We start from the raw sequence: 19995 nt of genomic DNA, 5'->3' as shown, positions 1-19995 counted from the left end.
ATAGTAGGGGACCGAGGGTCTAGTGAGATGAAGGAACTGAGGGAAATACATGTTAGTAGGGAAGTGGTGTTAGGTAAATTGAAGGGATTGAAGGCAGATAAATCCCCAGGGCCAGATGGTCTGCATCCTAGAGTGCTTAAGGAAGTAGCCCAAGAAATAGTGGATGCATTAGTGATAATTTTTCAAAACTCGTTAGATTCTGGACTAGTTCCTGAGGATTGGAGGGTGGCTAATGTAAGCCCACTTTTTAAAAAAGGAGGGAGAGAGAAACCGGGGAATTATAGACCGGTTAGCCTAACGTCGGTGGTGGGGAAACTGCTGGAGTCAGTTATCAAGGATGTGATAACAGCACATTTGGAAAGCGGTGAAATCATCGGACAAAGTCAGCATGGATTTGTGAAAGGAAAATCATGTCTTTCGAATCCCATGGAATTTTTTTGAGGATGTAACTAGTAGTGTGGATGGGGGAGGACCAGTGGGTGTGGTATATTTGGATTTTCAAAAGACTTTTGACAAGGTCCCACACAGGAGATGAGTGTGCAAACTTAAAGCACACGGTATTGGGATCCGGTATTGATCTGGTACTCACCAGCACTCCTTGCTGCAATGTGTCAATTACTGGAGCGACGCCTTCTTCATCTTCAGTAGTGATACAGTACCGTTTAAGACAGGGCAGTGGCGCATTCTTTTTGGAGTAACTTTATGCTCCGGAGCTGTCTGGGCCTTTCAAACATGATTTTTATGTTGGGCCCATAGTTTCCCTGGTACCCGCGCTGAGGCTCGAGGGGTCTCCTGCGAGTGGTTGTTGCTTTTCAAAATTTGTTTCCCAGCTCTCGGACCTTAAGATAATCCTCCCCTCCATTTGGTTGAAGAATTCTATTCGGGCTTCTTGTCCCATTGCCGACAGAGTTATAGTATAAACAGCCTTGCTTTCTTTCGCCAATCGTTTTATCGTCGTCCCGATACCTTGAGGCTTTGCTGCTGGTTTTATGGCCACTGTCAAATGAGGCATTGAGCTGTCCCCTGGTCTACCAGGAGCTCGAACCCCTCAGAACCAAAATACAAATACGGTGTTGCTTTACCGTTTAAATAAGGGCGTACAGCCTGATCACCGGACAGGTCAGTTTGTGAAGTGTAATAGACCGTGCAAAGGAGTTGCTTCTTTTCTCGGCTGCTATTACTGGAGTACTGCAGGTTTTGCGTGTAGCGGTTGGCTAGTCCTCTCAATGTGTCATACGGTCTCTGAACCTGCCAAGCATAGGAATTGCTATCCAATTGCCAGTAGTATAGTATGTGGAAAAAGACTAAGGAGCTGGTGGTAGACCTGAGCAGAGCTAAGGTACAGGTGACCCCTGTTTCCATCCAGGGGGTCAATGTGGACATGGTGGAGGATTACAAATACCTGGGGATACGAATTGACAATAAACTGGACTGGTCAAAGAACACTGAGGCTGTCTACAAGAAGGGTCAGAGCCGTCTCTATTTCCTGAGGAGACTGAGGTCCTTTAACATCTGCCGGACGATGCTGAGGATGTTCTACGAGTCTGTGGTGGCCAGTGCGATCACGTTTGCTGTTGTGTGCTGGGCAGCAGGCTGAGGGTAGCAGACACCAGCAGAATCAACAAACTCATTCGTAAGGCCAGTGATGTTGTGGGGATGGAACTGGACTCTCTGACGGTGGTGTCTGAAAAGAGGATGCTGTCCAAGTTGCATGCCATCTTGGACAATGTCTCCCATCCACTACATAATGTACTGGGTGGGCACAGGAGTACATTCAGCCAGAGACTCATTCCACCGAGATGCAACACAGAGCGTCATAGGAAGCCATTCCTGCCTGTGGCCATCAAACTTTACAACTCCTCCCTTGGAGGGTCAGACACCCTGAGCCAATAGGCTGGTCCTGGACTTAGTTCCTGGCATAATTTACACATCACTATTTAACTATTTATGGTTTTATTACTATTTATTATTTATGGTGCAACTGTAATGAAAACCAATTTCCCCCGGGGTCAATAAAGTATGACTGTGACTATGACTATGTATGGGTTCTGAACTGTCTTTTTGTCGCCCATTCATTAATTTTAGCATTTGAGGGAACCTAATTTGAGGAAGTCCCATGTATATACCTTCCGCTGTACAGTGCAGCGTTGCCCCTGATTTACAAAGGGTCTGCGGACCCAGCAGAGGTAGCGGGGCTGTTCTAGATACAGTGAAGGTGTCTGTTCAAAGCTTATCCTACATTCTCTTTTTTCTCTTTTCCTGCCTCTCTCTTTTTTTTGGACTTTTAGGGCGTGTTTTTTTTTCTCTCTCGAGTACTGCTAACGCTTCCTTCAGCTCCCTTAGCTTCAATTCCTCTTTACTGAGCCCCTTCTCTCATGACGGCGATGTCTGCTCCCATGGGGGGGGGGTTTGTAAGGAGTGGGTACAAATTGTTAAATCGTCTAACAACTTGAGAGGTGTTAGGGCGCTAAGAGGGTCCTATCCTCGTCGCCAGTTTTCGCGGGAAAAAAAAAACACTCGGAGCTGCAGGTGGAGTGCCTGATACCACGGGGAGCCCAGGCACCGAAAAGCGGGATCCGAGAACTCCGCTTCACAATGAAGCACACTCTTAGTTATACCCCAATTGTACGTGACAAGAAGCATCTGGTCATAAGGAGGAACTTAGACTGTAATTCTGCAGAATAATGAAGTTACACAGTATGTCCTTGAACAGTTACAGTTATACGTTTGCTGAAGTGTCAGTTTCAGACAAGTATATCAGGTTTGCTGGATCGCAGACATGTGATCATCCACAGAACAAAGAAACATAGTCATAACTATTCCCACATCCCATCCACAGCACACATTCCAATCACGCCGTGTACCTAACTCACAGATAACGGACTGCAGCTTTAAATTCACACACTCTTTACTGATGGGAAAAAAAATCATTAACCCCTTAACGTTCGTCACGGAATCTCAGTCGTTTTCTTCCACTGAGAATAGGCTGGGACACTGGATCTCCAGTTAGGGAATGGGAAAGGGTTTCTTGTCAGGAAATCTCGCCTGACAAATCTGTTAGAATTCTCCAAGTAAGTACCCGGCAGGGTGGGCAAAGGAGAGGCGGTGGATGCCCGTTAATTAATTTTCAGAAGGCAATTGATATGGTGCCTCACATGACGCAGCCTAACGAGATAAATCCGATGGCGAGCAACGCACATCAAAGCCTGCTGCGTTCACCAGCAACTTTGATGTAGAACATAGAACATAGAATAGTACAGCACAGCACAGGCCCTTCGGCCCACAACGTTGTGCCGACCCTCAAACCCTGCCTCCCATATAAGCCCCCACCTTAAATTCCTCCATATACCTGTCTAGTAGTCTCTTAAACTTCACCAGTGTATCTCCCTCCACCACTGACTCAGGCAGTGCATTCCACGCATCAGCTAAGCGTGTTGCTTGAATTCCCAGCATCTGCAGATTTCCTCGTGTTTGCGTTTTTCAAATGCTATGGCGTTACGGGAAAGATACTGGCACGGATAGAGGAATGGCTGACACGCAGGAGGCAGCGGGTGGGAATAAATGGGGCCTTTTTCTGGTTAGCTGCCAGTGACTAGTTGTGTTCCTTAGCGGTCAGTATTGTTTTATCAAAGTGAAAAGCGGAATTGAGCGCTTTGTGATAAAGTTTCCAGATGATACGATTTAGCTGGGGAGGTGGTTAGTGCTGAGGAAACTATGTGATTCCATCAGGACTTCGACAAATTGAAAGAATTGGCAAAAAAAAAAGAAGTTGCAGACGGAATACAGTATTCAGAAATGTCCGATAATGTATTTGGTTAAAGGAACAGTAGTGCGGATTATTATCTAAATGGGGAGAAGGTTCAAACATCGGAGATGCAGAGAGATTTAGGAATGCCGCGGAAGACCCCGAGAAGGTTAATTCACAGGCTGAGTCTGTAGGAAAAAAGGCAAATGCGATGTTGCCGTTTATTTTAAGGAGAATAGAACATAAAAGCAAGGCGATAACGCTGAGCATTTATAAGACACTAGTCGGGCCGCATTTGGAGTTTAGTCAACCGTTTGGTTGAGAGGATGAGGGGAGACATGATAGAGGTGTACAAGATATTAAGAGGAATAGATAGAGTGGACAGCCAGCGCCTCTTCCCCAGGGCACCACTGCTCAATACAAGAGGACATGGCTTTAAGGTAAGGGGTGGGAAGTTCAAGGGGGATATTAGAGGAAGGTTTTTTTTTCACTCAGAGAGTGGTTGGTGCGTGGAATGCACTCCCTGAGTCAGATACACTAGTGAAGTTTAAGAGACTAGTAGACAGGTATATGGAGGAATTTAAGGTGGAGGGATTATATGGGAGGCAGGGTTTGAGGGTCGGCACAACATTGTCGGCCGAAGGGCCTGCACTGTGCTGTACTGTTCTATGTTCTATGTTCTGGGACACTTATCTCAGAAAGGATGTATTGACGTCGGAGAGCGTGTGGAGGAGGATCCCAGGATGATTCCGAGAACGAAGGGGTTAACATATGAGGAGAGTTTGGCAGTTATGGGCCTGTACGCACTGGAATTTGGACGAATGCTCGGGGATCTCGCTGAAACCTGCAGAATGCTGAAAGGGCTACGAGGGTGGGTGTGGAGAAGATATTTTCTGTGGTGGTGGATATCCGGAACTAGAAGAGTATTAAGAACGAGGAAAAACGTTTCTACTTGCTCTCTCCTGACGGACAAGCGGTAAGAATAGATGTGCAGGATTTACGCAGATGGAAATGTGATCAGGGCGACCCTTTCGAACAGAGGTAAGCAGAATATTTCTTCAGGCAGAGAACCGGGAGTCTGTGAAATGCTCTCCCACAGACCGCGCTGGCGGCCAGGTTGGTGGGTATGTTTAAGGCGGAAGATGGCAACAAGGAATGAGAATAGAAACATAGAAACATAGAAACATAGAAAATAGGTGCAGGAGTAGGCCATTCGGCCCTTCGAGCCTGCACCGTCATTTATTATGATCATGGTTGATCATCCAACTCAGAACACCGCCCCAGCCTTCCCTCCATACCCCCTGACCCCCGTAGCCACAAGGACCATATCTAACTCCCCCTTAAATATAGCCAATGAACTGGCCTCAACTGTTTCCTGTGGCAGAGAATTCCACAGATTCACCGCTCTCTGTGTGAAGAAGTTTTTCCTAATCTCGGTCCTAAAAGGCTTCCCCTCTATCCTCAAACTGTGGCCCCTCGATCTGGACTTCCCCAACATCGGGAACAATCTTCCTGCATCTAGCCTGTCCAATCCCTTTAGGATCTTATACGTTTCAATCAGATCCCCCCTCAATCTTCTAAATTCTAACGAGTACAAGCCTAGTCGATCCAGTCTTTCATCATATGAAAGTCCTGCCATCCCAGGAATCAATCTGGTGAACCTTCTTTGTATTCCCTCTATGGCAAAGATGTCTTTCCTCAGATTAGGGGACCAAAACTGCACACAATACTCCAGGTGTGGTCTCACCAAGGCCTTGTACAACTGCAGTAGTACCTCCCTGCTCCTGTACTCGAATCCTCTCGCTATAAATGCCGGCATACCATTCGCCTTTTTCACCGCCTGCTGTACCTGCATGCCCACTTTCAATGACTGGTGTATAATGACACCCAGGTCTCGTTGCACCTCCCATTTTCCTAATCAGCCACCATTCAGATAATAATCTGTTTTCCTATTTTTGCCACCAAAGTGGATAACTTCACATTTATCCACATTAAATTGCATCTGCCATGAATTTGCCCACTCACCCAACCTATCCGAGTCACCCTGCATCCTCTTAGCATCCTCCTCACAGCTAACACTGCCACCCAGCTTTCTTGTTATCCGCAAACTTGGAGATGCTGCATTTAATTTCCTCATCCAAGTCATTAATATATATTGTAAACAACTGGGGTCCCAGCACTGAGCCTTGCGGTACCCCACTAGTCACCGCCTGCCATTCTGAAAAGGTCCCGTTTATTCCCACTCTTTGCTTCCTGTCTGCTAACCAATTCTCCACCCACACCAATACCTTACCCCCAATACCGTGTGCTTTAAGTTTGCACACTAATCTCCTGTGTGGGACCTTGTCAAAAGCCTTTTGAAAATCCAAATATACCACATCCACTGGTTCTCCCCTATCCACTCTACTAGTTACATCCTCAAAAAATTCTATGAGATTCGTCAGACATGATTTTCCTTTCACAAATCCATGCTGACTTTGTCCGATCATTTCACCGCTTTCCAAATCTGCTGTTATCACATCTTTGATAACTGACTCCAGCAGTTTCCCCACCACCGACGTTAGGCTAACCGGTCTATAATTCCCCGGTTTCTCTCTCCCTCCCTTTTTAAAAAGTGCAGTTACATTAGCCACCCTCCAATCCTCAGGAACTAGTCCAGAATCTAACGAGTTTTGAAAAATTATCACTAATGCATCCGCTATTTCTTGGGCTACTTCCTTAAGTACTCTAGGATGCAGACCATCTGGCCCTGGGGATTTATCTGCCTTCAATCCCTTCAATTTACCTAACACCACTTCCCTACTAACATGTATTTCGCTCAGTTCCTCCATCTCACTGGACCCTCTGTCCCCTACTATTTCTGGAAGATTATTTATGTCCTCCTTAGTGAAGACAGAACCAAAGTAATTATTCAATTGGTCTGCCATGTCCTTGCTCCCCATAATCAATTCACCTGTTTCTGTCTGCAGGGGACCTACATTTGTCTTTACCAGTCTTTTCCTTTTTACATATCTATAAAAGCTTTTACAGTCCGTTTTTATGTTCCCTGCCAGTTTTCTCTCATAATCTTTTTTCCCCTTCCTAATTAAGCCCTTTGTCCTCCTCTGCTGAACTCTGAATTTCTCCCAGTCCTCAGGTGAGCCACTTTCTCTGGCTAATTTGTATGCTACTTCTTTGGAATTGATACTATCCCTAATTTCTCTTGTCAGCCACGGGTGCACTACCTTCCCTGATTTATTCTTTTGCCAAACTGGGATGAAGAATTGTTGTAGTTCATCCATGCAACCTTTAAATGCTTGCCATTGCATATCCACTGTCAATCCTTGAAGTGTCATTTGCCAGTCTATCTCAGCTAATTCACGTCTCATACCTTCAAAGTTACCCCTCTTTAAGTTCAGAAACTTTGTTTCCGAATTAACTATGTCACTCTCCATCTTAATGAAGCATTCCACCATATTGTGGTCACTCTTACCCAAGGGGCCTCTCACGACAAGATTGCTAACTAACCCTTCCTCATTGCTCAAAACCCAGTCCAGAATAACCTGCTCTCTAGTTGGTTCCTCGACATGTTGGTTCAAAAAACCATCCCGCATACATTCCAAGAAATCCTCTTCCTCAGCACCTTTACCAATTTGGTTCACCCAATCTCCATGTAGATTGAAGTCACCCATTATAACTGCTGTTCCTTTATTGCACACATTTCTAATTTCCTGTTTAATACCATCTCCGACCTCACTACTACTAATGTTAAACGTAAACTGCGATGCGGAACGCAACTGCTGCCACAAAGCTACACGCACACCGCAAGGGAAAGTTAATTATCAGCGTAGGTTCCGAGAAAAAAAAAAGACTTTCGGTCAAAACAGGCTGCAGTGACACTGAATTTTCACTCTGGAGATCGACAAACACAAGAGGGATTATGTTTTCCATGGTGGGGGAGTCTAGGACAAGAGGGCACAGCCTCAGGATAGAGGGGTGCCCTTTCAAAACAGGGATGCAGAGAAATTTCTTTAGCCAAAGGATGGTGAATTTGTGAAATTTGTTGCCACACGTAGCTGTGGAAGCCAGGTTGTTGGGTGTATTTACGGCAGAGATTGATAGGTTCTTGATTGGACACGGCATCAAAGGTTACGGGGAGAAGGCTGGGAACTGGGGTTGAGGAGGAGATAAAAATAAAACGATCAGCGATAATTGAATGGCAGAGCAGACTTGATGGGCCAGATGCCCTAATTCTGCTCCTTTGTCTTATGGTCTTATGACATATGCTTTCCCGCTGCCCATATATTAAAACGTTAAGCCCTTCATAATCCCGAGCCAAAGCCACATAGAATAATTCCTCACTGTGTGCCCCCAGCACCGCCATCAGCCCTGGGATACGCAACCCGGTTACCTCAGTATAGCGTGAAACACAATCCGACACTCAGCAACACCTCATGATCTTGAAGACCCGCACCCTCCAATCGCACCCCACACACATTCAGACACGTGTGCGGTTCTCAAACAATCACCCTGTCCCAATTCCACAACGCACACCTAACCTCACCCACGCAGAGCCTTGGCGATACCTCTCACCCCCTCACACTCTGAATAAGATCAATGACTGATGAAGATAGATACCAAGAAAGGCGGATGGGTCTGAACTATGTCCTGCCTACACCACGAACATGTCCCTCAAACATCCTGACATACACGTGCCTTTCCATACGCTCCTCAAACCCCTCTGAGGTATTTTCCCCTCTGACCATACCAGGCAGTGCATTCTGGACATCCACCGCTCTCTGAGTAAAGAACTTACCCCTCACATCCCCCTTCAAACCATTCCTTCTCCCCTTCAAATGTTCTCTCTCTGCTATTAGATATAATAGCACGAACAACAAGTATCCGCCACGAACAGCAAGTATTCGCTGACTACTCTATCTATCCCATCTCCCCTTCAATGCTTTCCCTTTTGCTATCGGATATTTCTGCCATGGAAAACATGTAGTCGCTCTCCACTCTATCGATACCCCCTGTGCACGTCCATCAGATCTTCCCTCAGCTCTCGAAGCTACGGAGTTCGTCCAGCCTTCTGTGCCCTCCAAACCAGGGAAACATCTTCCGCACCCTCTCCAAAGGCTCAACATCCTTCCTTTGGTGGGACAAACAGAATTTTAAGCAAAAGTCCAGATCTGGCCTAACCAGAGCTTTATAAATTTGCAACACAAGCTCCTGACTCAGTGGCTCGACGAAAAAAAGAAAAAGCAAACTTTCCATCAGGCTTCCTAAACACCTGATCCACCTGCGTAGCCTCCTGCGAGGCGGTATGAACTTGGAACCCAGGACCTCTGTTCTCAGCGACGCTGTTACGGATCTTGCCCTGAACAGGGTCCTGACCTTCGCACTTGCCCGACCGAGCTGTAACACCTCACGTTTCCCTGGGTAATCCCCAGCTGCCATTTCTCAGCCCGTGTCTGCATCTGATCTATATCGTGCTGTGTTCTTCGCCTGTCTTTACCGACACACAACCCCACCGATCTGTGTAACATCCGCAAATTGACTCCCCCACCCATCCAGATTTTCAACCAGGTCATTTATATAAATCGAACAGCCTTAGATTCAACTTCTCTTCCCCAAAACTCACCAGCGGCTTTCCGTCCTGAGGAAGCTAAAGAAATTTGGCCTGCCCCCTAAAACCCTCACCAATTCTTACAGATGCACCGTAGAAAGCATTCTTCTAGGGTGCATCACAACCTGGTGTGGAAGTTGTCCTGTCCAAGACCGGAAGAAGCTGCAGAAGATCGTGAACACGGCGCAGCACATCACACAAACCAATCTTCCGTCCGTGGACTCACTTTACACCGCACGCTGTCGGAGCAGTGCTGCCAGGATAATCAAGGACACGACCCACCCAGCCAACACACCCTTCGTCCCTCTTCCCTCCGGGAGAAGGCTCAGGAGCTTGAAGACTCGTCCGGCCAGATTTGGGAACAGCTTCTTTCCAACTGTGATAAGACTGCTGAACGGATCCTGTCCCGGATCTGTGCCGTACCCTCTAAGATTCCGGACCTGCTACTCGGTTCTTTTTGTACTACCTTACTTTCCCTTTTCTATTTTCAAGTTATGATTTGTATTTTTTTTAAATATTTACTATCGATTTGTACTCTACGGAGCGCGAAACGCAGAATCAAATATCTCTGTGATTATTATCAATTGTTTGGCGACAATGAAGTACATAGTATAATATATAATTCCCCAACAATGCAAAAAAACTATCCAGACTTCTCTAAAATATATTTACTGCTTCATTGGGCAGGGGATTCCACAGATTCACCCCCTCATATCCGTCCAAAATCTACACCTTCGAAACATGAGGATGTGTCCCTTGGTTCTAGTTTCACCCAACAGTGGAAACTAATTTCTTGTACAATCTCATCTGCCCCTTTCATAATTTTAAAAGTGTCTATATGATCTCCCCTCATACATCTGAATTCCAGCAAATACATTTCCAGGCGACTACCGCCTCTGATAGTGAAATCCTGATTCGAATAGGAAGTCGTGGGTGTGGGTTCGATTTCGGAAGTTGTGAAAAACTACATGATATCATGGACATGTTATGGAGGGCTATGGTTTTGGTGCAGATCGATTGGCCTATGCTGCATAACAGATCCAGACGGACTACAACTGTACAAGGCATTGGTGAGGCCAAATTTGCAGTATTGTGCACAGTTTTGGTCACTGAATTATAGGAAACCTTTCAGCTAAATAGAGAGAGTACAGAGAAGATTTACTCGAATATTACCTGGGTTTTATCAACAAAGTTACGGAGGAAGGGTGAACAAGTTGGGTCAAGTTGATGAGGTCACAAGGAAAGCTGACGAGGGTAAAGCGGTGGATGTTGTCTATATGGACTTCAGTAAGGCCTTTGACAAGATACCACACGGGAGGTTGGGTAGGAAGGTTCAATCGTTAGGCATTAATATCGAAGTCGTAAAATGGATTCAGCAGTGGCTGGATAGGAGACGCTAGAGAGTAGTGGTGGATAACTGTGTATCTGATAGGAGGACGGTGTGTAGCGGTGTGCCTCAGGGATCTGTACCAGGTCCAATGTTGTTTGTCATATATATCAATGATCTGGATGATGGGGTGCTAAATTGGATGAGTGAGTATGCAGACGATACTAAGGTAGGTGGCGTTGTGGATAATGAAGTAGGTTTTCAAAGCTTGCAGAGAGATTTAGGCCAGTTAGAAGAGTGGGCTGAAAGATGGCAGATGGAGTTTAATGCTGATAAATGTGAGGTGCTACATTTTGGTAGGACTAATCAAAATAGGACATGCATGGTAAATGGTAGGGCATTGAAGAATGCAGTAGAACAGAGGGATCTAGGAATAATGGTGCATCGTTCCCTGAAGGTGGAATCTCATATGGATAGGGTGGTGAAGAAAGCTTTTGGTACGCTGGTCTTTATTAATCAGAGCATTGAGTATATGAGTTGGGATGTAATGTTGAAATTCTATAAGGCATTGGTGAGGCCAAATTTGCAGTATTGTATGCGGTTCTGATCACCGAATTATAGGAAAGATGTCAATAAAATTCAGAGAGCACAGAGGAGATTTACTAAAATGTTACCTGGGTTTCATCTCCTAAGTTACAGAGAAAGGTTGAACAAGATGGGTCTTATTCTTTGGAGCGTAGAAGGTTGAGGGGGGACTTGATAGAGGTGTTTAAAATTATGAGGGGGATTGATAGAGTTGACGTGGATAGGCTTTTTCCATTGAGAGTGGGGGAGATACAAACAAGAGGACACGAGTTGAGAGTTAAAGGGCAAAAGTTGAGGGGTGACATGAGGGGGAACTTCTTTACTCAGAGAGCGGTGGCTGTGTGGAACGAGAAGTGGTTGGGGCAGGTTCGATGTTACCGTTTAAAGTTAAATTGGACAGATATACGGTCAGGAAAGGAATGGAGGGTTATGGGCTGAGTGCGGGTCGGTGGGACTACGTGAGAGTAAGAGTTCGGCACGGACTAGAAGGGCCGAGATGGCTGTTTCCGTGCTGTAATTGTTATATGGTCATATGCTTTTACAAGATCCGAAGGACATGCTTCTGTGCTGACACGTTGTCAGACTCTACGATTTAAGGACAGCATAATACGATAACACTGAGGCAGCAAGCAATGAGATGGTTAAACAGAAGCTGGAACTGCAGAATATGACATCTGCCAGGAAAAATACCCGTTGGCAAATAAGTTATTGAGAAACTTAGATTCCAGGGAAGACAGGTGCAACTGATCCAGCATTCCGAAATGGCAAGTTCATGTGGAGCTGAATTTTAATCACCAGATACACGAACAGAAGAAGGATGTTTTTAACCACTTCCCACATTAACCCCGTGACAGTCCCAAACCATAGAAACCATAGAAACTACAGCACAGAAACAGGCCTTTTGGGCCCTTCTTGGCTGTGCTGAACCATTTTCTGCCTAGTCCCACTGACCTGCACACGGACCATATCCCTCCATACACCTCCCATCCATGTATCTGTCCAATATATTCTTAAATGTTAAAAAAGAACCCGCATTTACCACCTCGTCTGGCAGCTCATTCCATACTCCCACCACTCTCTGTGTGAAGAAGCCCCCCTAATGTTCCCTTTAAACTTTCCCCCCCCTCACCCTTAACCCATGTCCTCTGTATTTCCTCCCCTTGCCTCAGTGCCTGCTTGCATTCACTCTATCTATACCCATCATAATTTTATATACCTCTATCAAATCTCCCCTCATTCTTCTACGCTCCAGGGAATAAAGTCCTAACCTATTCAACCTTTCTCTGTAACTGAGTTTCTCAAGTCCGGGCAGCATCCTTGTAAACCTTCTCTGCACTCTTTCAACCTTATTTATATCCTTCCTGTAACTTGGTGACCAAAACTGAACACAATACTCCAGATTCGGCCTCACCAATGCCTTATACAACCTCATCATAACATTCCAGCTCTTATACTCAATACTTTGATTAATAAAGGCCAATGTACCAAAAGCTCTCTTTACGACCCTATCTACCTGTGACGACACTTTTAGGGAATTTTGTGTCTGTATTCCCAGATCCCTCTGTTCCACTGCACTCCTCAGTACCTTACCATTAACCCTGTATGTTCTACCTTGGTTTGTCCTTCCAACGTGCAATACCTCACACTTGTCAGTATTAAACTCCATCTGCCATTTTTCAGCCCATTTTACCAGCTGCTCCAAGTCCCTCTGCAGGCTCTGAAAACTTTCCTCACTGTCTACTACACCTCCAATCTTTGTATCATCAGCAAACTTGCTGATTCAATTTACCACTTTATGTCGACTGAAAATGTGTTTTTCCCACACATGCTGTCTGATGTGCAGACTTCTCCATCATTCTGCATGTGTGTTGGTTGGTCTCCTAGCATCTGTAGATTTTCTCCCGTTTGTGATTGGATCCCCACCAAACACACGCCGAGCCTTAGGACCACCCCGTAATCTTCAACACCTCACCCTCCACTCAAACTCCACAAATATTCCCAGCATCTGTCATCACAGATTGATACGAGACGTTGGATTGGCGTAGCGAGTGGAAAGTTTTGAAGCAAAAAGGGCCGACTGGACATTCCCTGCGAAGCAGACCGCGGGGTCATTGTCACGGGCCAATCCAAAGACGTTAAGTTTAATCTGACGGCAATTGTGGGAGAGATCACTGTGTGTGAGTTAACCAGTGTGTGAGTGGATAGTTGTGGCTTTGGCTCAGAGCGACTTTCTCAACAAGAGGATGTGCCTAGATTCGCCGGTTTGTTTTCTTTATTTCTTCCATAAACTCCCTCTCTCTCTCTCCATCTCATACCATTAATATATCGTCCACTTTGTCCCCACAGCCCATGTTCAATTGCTCTCCCTCCCTCTCACTTTAATGCAAACAAACATGAGTTTTAACGCAAAAATTCTAAGCGCTTGCAGCTCCTGAAGGACATGGTTAGGGAACCGGAGATGCCGCTCGAAAACCTTCGTCTGGTCAGGGAGAGTGAGGAGGTGATAGAGACGAGCTGTCGGCAGGTAGTCACTCCGGGGCCTGGGGAGACAGATAAGTGGATAACAGTCAGGAGAGGGAACGGCGAGAGGCAGATGCTACAGAGTACCCCAGTGGCTGTACCCCTTAACAATATGTATTCCTGTTTGAGTACTGTTCGGGGTGACGGCCTACCTGCGGGAAGCGACAGTGGCCGCGCATCTGGCACAGAGTCCTGCCCTGTGGCTGAGAAGGGTAGGAAAGGGAAGAGGACGGCAGCAGTGACAGAGGACTCTATAGTTAGGGGGTCAGACAGACGATTCTGTGGACGCAGGGAAGAAACGCGGATGGCTGTTTGCCTCCCAGGTGCCAGGGTCTGGGATGCTTCTGATCGCGCCCAGCATATCTTGAAGTGGGAAGGAGAACAGAGGTCGTGGTACATATTGGTACCAACGATATAGCTAAGAAAATGGGGTGGGGGGGCGGAGGTCCTGAAAAAAGACTACAGGGAGTTAGGAAGGTAGTTGAGAAGCAGGACCTCAAGGTCAGTAATCTCGGGATTATTGTCTGTGCCCCGTGACAGTGAGTATAGGAAGAGAAGGAGGTGGAAGATAAACGCCTGGCTGAGGGATTGGAGCAGCGGGCAGGGATTCAGATTTCTGGATTATTGGAACCTCTTCTGAGGCAGGTGTGACCTGTACAAAAATGACGTGTTACACTTGAATCTGAGGGGGGCCAATGTCTTGGCGGGAAGGTTTGCCAAGGGAAATTGAAACGAGAATGGCTGGGGGGGGGGGCAGAACTGAACTGACGGCGGAAAGAGCGGTTGGCTCACAAATAGAGAAAGCTTGGAAGCAGTGCGAAAGGGAGGATAGGCAGGTATTAGAGAAGGGACGCACTCACACCGATGGTTTGAATGTGTCTATTTTTATGCGAGGACTGTTATGAACAAAGACGATGAGCTTAGAGCGTGGATCGGTACTTGGAGCTATGATGTGGCGGCCATTACAGAGACTTTCCTGGTGCAGGGGCGGGAATGGTTACTTCAAGTGCCAGACTTTAGATATTTCAGGAAGGACAGGGAGGGACATAAAAGGGCACTGTTGATCAGAGATAGTGTTGCGGCTGCTAAAAAGGAGGAAAACATGGAGGGATTGCCTACGGACTCTCTGTGGGTGGAAGTTAGAAATAGGAAGGGGTCAATAACTCTACTGGGTGTTTTTTATAGATCACCCAGTGGTAACAGGGACATCGAGGAGCAGATAGGGAGACAGATTCTGGGAAGGAGTAATAATAACAGGGTTGTTGTGGTGGGAGATTTTAATTTCCCAAATATTGATTGGCATCTCCCTAGAGTGAGGGGTTTAGATGGGGTGGAGTTTGTTCGGTGTGATCGGGAAGTTTTCCTGCCACAATACGTAGATACGCAAACAAAAGGAGAGGCTGCACTTGATCTGGTATTGGGAAATGATCTGGTTAGGTGTCAGGTCTCTCAGAGGGAGAACATTTTGGAGACAGTGATCACAATTCTATCTCCTTTACCATAAGCTAACAGACAAGTTAGGGAAATGTTTAATTGGAGTAAGAGGAAATATGAGGCTATCAGGCAGGAAATTTGAAACATAAAATGGAAACAGATGTTTTCATTCGGAAGAAGTGTGGCAAATGTTCAGGGGATATGTGCGTGGGGTTCTGCACAGGTACGTTCCGATGAGACAGGGGAAGGCTGGTAGGGTACAGGAACTGCGGTGTATAAAGGCTGCTGTAAATCGAGTCAAGAAGAAGAGAAGAGCTTACGAAAGGTTCAAACAACTAGATAATGATAGAGATCCAGAAGATTGTAAAGCCAGCAGGAAGGAGCTTAAGAATGAAATCAGAAGAGCCAGAAGAGGACCTGAGAAGGCCTTGGCGGGCAGCATTAAGGAAAATCCCAAGGTATTCTACAGGTCTGTGAAGAGCAAGAGGATAAGACGTGAGAGAATAGGACCAATCAATTGTGACAGTGGAAAAGTGTGTATGGAACCAGAGGAGATGACAGAGGTACTTAATGAATACTTTGCTTCAGTATTCACTACAAAACAGGATCTTGGCGACTGTCGGGACGGAGTGAAAAGATTAAGCATGTAGATATTAAGTCAGAGGATGTGCTGCATCTTTAGGAAAGCATCAAGTTGGGTAAGTCACCGGAACCGGACAGGATGTACCCAAGGCTACTGTGGGAAGTGAGGGAGGAGATTGCTGAGCCTCTGGCGATGATCTTTGCATCATCAATGGGGACGGAAGAGGTTCCGGAGGATTGGAGGGTTGAGGATGTTGTTCACTTATTCAGGAAAGAGAGCAGGGATAGCCCAGGAAATTATAGACCAGTGAGTCTTACTTCAGTGGTTTGCACGTTGATGGAGAAGATCCTGAGAGGCAGGACTTATGAACATTTGGAGAGGTATGATATGATTAGGAATCGTCAGCATGGCTTTGTCAAAGGCTGGTCGTGCCTTACGAGTCTGATTGAATTTTTTTGAGAATGTGATTAAACGCATTGATGAAGGTAGAGCAGTAGATGTAGTGTATATGGATTTCAGCAAGGCATTTGATAAGGTACCCCATGAAAGGCTTATTGAGAAATTAAGGAGGCATGGGATCCAAGGGACATTGCTTTGTGGATCCAGAGCTGGCTTGCCCACAGAAGGCAAAGAGTGGTTGTAGACGGGTCATATTCTGCATGGAGGCCGGTGACCAGTGATGTGCCTCAGGGATCTGTTCTGGGGCCCCTACTCTTCGTGATTTTTATAAGTGAATTGGATGAGGAAGTGGAGGGATAGGTTAGTAAATTTGCTGATGACACAAAGGTTGGGGTGTTGTGGATAGTGTGGAGGGCTGTCAGAGGTTACAGCGGGACATTGATAGGATGCAAAACTGGGCTGAGAAGTGGCAGATGGAGTTCAACTCAGATATGTGTGAAGTGGTTCATTTTGGTAGGTCAAATATGATGGCAGAATATAGCAATAATGGTAAGACTCTTGGCAGTGTGGAGGATCAGAGGGATCTTGGGGTCTGAGTCCATAGGACACTCAAAGCTGCCACGCAGGTTAACTCTGTGGTTAAGAAAGCATACGGTGCATTGGCCTTCATCAATTGTAGGATTGAGTTTAGGAGCCAAGAGGTAATGTTGCAGCTATATAGGACCCTGGTCAGACTCCACTTGGAGTACTGTGCTCAATTCTGGTCACCTCACTACAGGAATGACGTGGAAACCATAGAAATGGTGCAGAGGAGATTTACCAGCATGTTGCCTGGATTGGGGAACAGGCCTTATGAGAATACATTGAGTTAAATCGGCTTTTCCTCTTGCAGCGACGGAGGATGAGAGGTGATCTGATAGAGGTGTACAAAATAAAGGGAGGCATTGATCGTGTGGATAGTCAGAGGCTGAAATGGCTAGCACGAGAGTTCACAGTTTTAAGGAGCTTGGAAGTAGGTATAGAGGACATGTCAGGGGTAAGTTATTACGCAGAGAGTGATGAGTGCTTGGAATGGGCTTCCGGCGGCTTTGGTGGAGACGGATAAAATTGGTTCTTTTAAGAGACTCCTGGATAGGTACATGGAGCTGAGAAAAATAGAGGGTATGGATGAGCCTAGGTAGTTCTTAGATAAGGGCATGTACGGCATAGCTTTGTGGGCCGAAAGGCCTGTATTGTACTGTACTTTTTCTGTGTTTCAATGTTTCCTTAGAATTCAGAAAGATTACCTCATTGAACCCCATCAAACGGCGAAAGGTCCTGATAGAGTGAATGCAGAGAGGGCGCTTGCGATGATGGGGGTTTCTAGGAACAGTGGACACTGCCACCGAATAGGAGAGACCCCTTTTTCTGAAATGGGATGCAGACTCTGTCGGACAAGTTTTGCTGGTATAACTTTGAGTCTTCTGACCACCTGCTCGCCCTCCACCCCACGGATTGTCACGCATCAAGGCCTTGAACATAAACACAAGTATTTGCTTCAGTTGCCATTGAGAGGAGTCCCAAAGAGTGACAATCTGCCCAAAACAAAATAAAAGAAATATATATTTCAAAGTATTGAGTATAAGAGCTGGAATACAACATAGAACATAGAACAGTACAGCACAGTACAGGCCCTTCGGCCCACAATGTTGTGTCGACCCTCAAACCCTGCCTCCCATATAAACCCCCACCTTAGATTCCTCCATATACCTGTCTAGTAGTCTCTTAAATTTCACTAGTGTATCTGCCTCCACCACTGACTCAGGCAGTGCATTCCACGCACCAACCACTCTCTGAGTAAAATATCTTCCTCTAATATCCCCCTTGAACATCCCACCCCTTACCTTAAAGCCATCTCCTCTTGTATTGAGCAGTGGTGCCCTGGGGAAGAGGCGCTGGCTATCCACTCTATTTATTCCTCTTATTATCTTGTAAACCTCTATCATGTCTCCTCTCATCCTCCTTCTCTCCAAAGAGTAAAGCCCTAGCTCCCTTAATCTCTGATCACAATGCATATTTTCTAAACGATCAGCATCCTGGTAAATCTCCTCTGTACCCTTTCCAATGTTTCCACATCCTTCCTATAGTGAGGTGACCAGAACTGGACACAGTACTCCAAGTTTGGCCTGACCAGAGTTTTATAGAGCTGCATGTTATGATGAGGTTGTATAAGGCATTGGTGAGGCCGAATCTGGAGTATTTTGTTCAGTTTTGGTCACCAAATTACAGGAAGGATATAAATAAGGTTGAAAGAGTGCAGAGAAGGTTTACAAGGTTGTTGCCGGGACTTGAGAAACTCAGTTACAGAGAAAGGTTGAATAGGTTAGGACTTTATTCCCTGGAGCGTAGAAGAATGAGGGGAGATTTGATAGAGGTATATAAAATTATGATGGGTATAGATAGAGTGAATGCAAGCAGGCTTGTTCCACTGAGGCAAGGGGAGGGAAAAAAAACAGAGGACATGGGATAAGGGTGAGGGGGGGGGAGTTTAAAGGGAACATTAGGGGGGCTTCTTCACACAGAGAGTGGTGGGAGTATGGAATGAGCTGCCAGACGAGGTGGTAAATGCGGGTTCTTTTTTAACATTTAAGAATAAATTGGACAGATACATGGATGGGAGGTGTATGGAGGGATTTGGTCCGTGTGCAGGTCATTGGGACTAGGCAGAAAATGGTTCGGCACAGCCAAGAAGGGCCAAAAGGCCTGTTTCTGTGCTGTAGTTTTTTTCTATGGTTTTCTATGGTTTCTATATATATATATATATATATATCGTTGTATACACTTGAAGTAACATATTTTGAAAAACGAGCAGGCTTATTCTATACAGACCCTGCAAAAAATATATAAATATCAGAGATCCTAGAACAGTTCTTAACAAGGTGTGAAAATCCCCAACGCGTAAACAGGACAGCAGCGATACAAACACCATCACGGCGAGAGGAAGCTTAAAACTGAGCTTTTGAATTCTTGATCTCAGCTCCAACTGCACACAACGGTCTGGTTGGAAATAAAAATCCGAAAAAAAAGTAATAACAATATTATGTTTCTATGTGTGTATATTTTCAAGTTGTCGCCTTCTACCTTCAGTCGAAACAGTGAGCCAAGGAATATTTGTCTGATTTGGGAGTTGTGGGTTAGGAACAGAGTGAGTTCCCGATGAAGGGTCTTGGACGAAACGCCGACGATTTACTCTTTTCCATATCTGTTGCCTGGCCTGCTGAGTTCACTCAGAGTTTTGTGTGTGTTTCTTTAAGTTTCAGCATCAGCAGATCCTCTCGTGATTAGGACGCGCATTGTTGCTGTTCTGTGAACCTGGGAGCTCCGTGTCTGTTGGCGAGTGTCGGCTTGAATGCAGGACGGATCCCAACACGCAGGCATTCCTCGGAACAGGGTGCGGCCTTCCTGCTGAAGACAAGTGGAACCTTCAGCCGTGAGCAAAGTTCGCATGATGTTATATTTAACCATTTCTGTTTTCAGCCGAAAGCAGTAGACTCCATGACGGGACGGAATATAACATAACATGCAGGCAACTGGTGCAGTTGCTGCCAACATTTCTGTGCGCTTTTACGATTCCTTTCAATAAATCAATCTGTGACATTCTCCTTTCTTTGCCCGACGGTTATCCAGTAGTATCACTACTTCTAAAAGAGAGAGGGAGAGCGATCGGTGACGGGACCCTGCCCCTTGGAATTTGAGACCTGGACAGAAAAAAAAAATGGTTTGCAATGAACTGGGAGGAGACTAATAGCCTCGTGGGA

The 19995-nt window shown here is 45.9% G+C and overlaps 1 long non-coding RNA gene across 1 annotated transcript; it reads right to left on the bottom strand.

Moving 5' to 3' along the window:
* Positions 1-13525: 13525 nt before the first annotated feature.
* Positions 13526-19491, bottom strand: LOC134341471 (uncharacterized). The gene is made up of 3 exons (XR_010016767.1): positions 19319-19491; positions 17485-17709; positions 13526-13802 (listed from the first exon to the last, which is right to left on the bottom strand). It is a non-coding gene; the product is annotated as an uncharacterized LOC134341471 (long non-coding RNA).
* Positions 19492-19995: the final 504 nt, after the last annotated feature.

The sequence above is a fragment of the Mobula hypostoma genome, unplaced genomic scaffold (genome assembly GCF_963921235.1).
Source record: "Mobula hypostoma unplaced genomic scaffold, sMobHyp1.1 scaffold_61, whole genome shotgun sequence".
Taxonomy (NCBI): Eukaryota; Metazoa; Chordata; class Chondrichthyes; order Myliobatiformes; family Myliobatidae; genus Mobula; species Mobula hypostoma.
Note: the sequence above shows the minus strand (reverse complement) of the source record. Positions and strands in the feature narration are given on the sequence as shown.